Source organism: Perna viridis, chromosome 14 (genome assembly GCF_037379345.1).
Source record: "Perna viridis isolate PV_CMFRI_1.1 ecotype Kerala chromosome 14, ASM3737934v1, whole genome shotgun sequence".
Lineage (NCBI taxonomy): Eukaryota > Metazoa > Mollusca > Bivalvia > Mytilida > Mytilidae > Perna > Perna viridis.
The window spans coordinates 28,279,204-28,282,559 of record NC_142458.1 but is presented as its reverse complement, the minus strand read 5'-3'; positions in this window follow the sequence as shown (position 1 = coordinate 28,282,559).

Genomic DNA, 3,356 nt, shown 5'->3' with positions numbered 1-3,356 from the left:
TCTACCCAAAAGAACTTGAGATAAAGGATACTACAGACACTGTAAAGTCAGCCTCATATCTTGACCTACACTTAGAAATCGATGGTAAAGGAAAACTATTGACCAAACTTTACGACAAACGTGATGACTTTTCATTCAGAATTGTCAATTTTCCTTTCATCTGTGGCAACATCCCTTCATCACCTGCGAATGGACTGTTCATATCACAACTCATACGTTATGCCAGAGCTTGCCGATACTACGCAGACATTTTGTATTGCGCTAGAACTCTAACAAATAGGCTTCTGGAACAGAGTTATGTTGCTACAAGATTGTCATCACTACAGAAGTTTTATGGCCGTTATCATGAACTCGTGGATCGTTATGGTATATCCATCAGCACCATGAAAACTGATTTATTCAATGGGTCATAGTTTTCCTTCCCTCGTTTGTTTACCCCGGACTTGACTTTTTATGAGCAACTCGGCGGGTGTTTCTAGAAAAGCAGAGGGCGCTTACTCTACCGGTGCACCTGGTCCATGTTCCCAGTTTTTAGTGGAGTCCGAGTTGCTCATTTACTTTTGTTACTTTGTATGTATGATTTTAGTTACTTTATGTTCGTTGTTGTGTATGTCTGTTTTCCGTGTCTGGTCTTTGTCCCTGGATTACATACTTTTGATTACCGCTATAACCTTGGTTCCCCTGATTTATAGCAAATGAGCTTAGTTGGTTCTTTGCGTGTACATATATGTAAATATATATATATTAAAACAATGTACCTTTGTGCGGCATATATGGACTTAGACTGATATGTAGATTATATGTTTGCGTACATTTAGAATTTATATTGCACACAGGTATTATTACGTTAAAAGACACGAAGATGTTGAATCTTTATCATATTTGATTTGCCGTGTGCAGGTTCGGGTGCTAAAAGAATAGGCCTGCAGCAGCGCTAAGCTTGTAGTAAAAGGCGGCTAAATAGTGCTCAGAAATCTAGCCGGGGGCTAGGCGCTCTGCCCACAGAGCAACTAAGATGTGTGACGCAGATGGTGGAATAGGGTACCCCTGGCGTGTTACATACTGGGTTGCTAGGATTTAATACGGAAAATCTGACCGCAAACCATAGTGGTGCACAGTGTTACGAAAGATGCCACGTTCCTCGCACGTTAAATAACCCTGCTGTGATATTCGATAGGAGTAGGAGCCTTTGCGCTCCGCCACAGGAGGCTAAATTTCCCGACCTTACCCATCCCTCCCTTTATCTTGTGGCAATCAAATTTTATCGACCTTATTATCATTGTGTCCCATCCCTTTTTTCATTTCAATATCATCATTTCATGTTCATTTTATCACCCTTTTCATGTTTATCGCCTGAATATAGCTGAAATATTGCTGCTCGGGCGTTAAACCCCCACACTCAATCAATCATATTTGATTTTATGCTGTCGGTACTATTTCTTTCATTTTTTTGTTTCCATAACTCAATTTACTAGGCAGTAGGTTCTTCAGGGAATAGTTCAGCCGACACATATCCAATTATAGAAGAACCCGACAGGTTGTACCTTGTGGACAATGGCTTGTACTGCGACAACTGAGGGAAGCATAATGTTACTTCAAGATAGGATAATTTCAACAGTCACTCCAAGGACATTAATACTAAACATGCAACCGAGATAAAACAGTGTTTCGATGATATATCGTGTAAAAAAGATGAAACGTGTATGAACCGTACCATAAAAATGGTAAAAAATGCAATGTTTGTGCGTCAAAACCAATTTCTTCTTGAAATGAACCCGAGTTTTCTTTACAAAACTATATTATCCCAAATCCGTTTCATATTATTCATTTTGTAGTTAATTGTTCACAGTTTGCCCATTGGAATTCACGAAATTCGTATTAAAATAATTATTTCAACCTACTCCATTTTGCCGTCTACATCTTTACAATCATTCCGTGTGTCCAATTACATTCCCTATTTTAAAGCAATATGATTTCTTTATTTCGTTAAAATTTATTATTTTTTTTAATATAATTCTAGCTATAGGTAGAACTGCACTATTTTTCATTAGTTTAGGTTGGCCTTTTCTGTGCCTAATTAAGTAAATACTTACGGACACTGTGATTGGAAAAATGTGCTGATACCCAAAATGTTTTATTAATTCCAGGCTTTAACAGTATTATACTTTTTAAAAAATGCGATATTTTTTAAAAGCATTTTATTGAAATATTATGAATTTTTGAAATTTATGTGCCATTCGCAGAAAAAGTCGGGAACTTTGACCCCAAACATCATCTGCTTAAAATACCAAATAACGAGACGGTTTTGCCATGACTTTGATCGCAATTTTAGTTAGAAAAATGAAGAAATTATTGCAATCAGTTGATAGCTTTGTCATTCTTTAAACGGTGTGTTTGAATTTTTAAAGTTTCACTATTGTTCCCTATGGGAAATTAATACTACCGTTTTACCTTCAAGATACAGATGTATAGAATGTTCATGATAACATAAGTTGGTAAACTCGGTAAACCAGATACTTTTACAATAACGTCGAAGCACTTTACATTTCACACATATAGATATAGTTTTAAGTTGTGTTTACAACGCTGGTCGTGTTTTAAAGCAAAATAGCTGACATTCCATCCACTTAATTCCACTTGAAAACAAGAGGACCAGGATAAATTAACATAAGTGTTTACGCGTTTTTCACAAGATACGATATATGCGTTATTAAGAAGCCTAGTATATCATCAATACATTTTCATATGGTTTGAGAAGGCTTAACTTTATATGGTATATTTTTAGTGTAAGACATTAAACCAGCACAGATGCATGGTTTGTTACTGAAGAATGGCAAAACATAACCATCCACAATATCTTATAAAGATGAGTCTCTCTTTTTCTAAGAAATGAGCTTTACAGAATTTATGACGTTAGAAACTACTGAGAGAGAGTAATCAAGGGAACCAAGGTTATAGCGGTAATCAAAAGAATGTAATCCAGGGACAAAGACCAAACGTGGATAACAGACATACACAACAAAGAACATAAAGTAACTAAAATCATACATACAAAGTAACAAAAGTAAATGAGCAACTCGGACTCCACTAAAAACTGGGAGCATGGACCAGGTGCACCGGTAGGGTAAGTGTCCTCTGCTTTTCTAGAAACACCCGCCGAGTTTCTCATAAAAAGTCAAGTCCGGGGTAGACAAACGAGGAAAGGAAAACAATGGCCCGTTGAATAAATCAGTTTTCATGGTGCTGATGGATACACCATAACGATCCACGAGTTCATGATGACGACCATAAACTTCTGTAGTGATGACTTCAATGTTGTAGCAACATACCCCTGTTCCAGAAGCCTATTTGTTAGG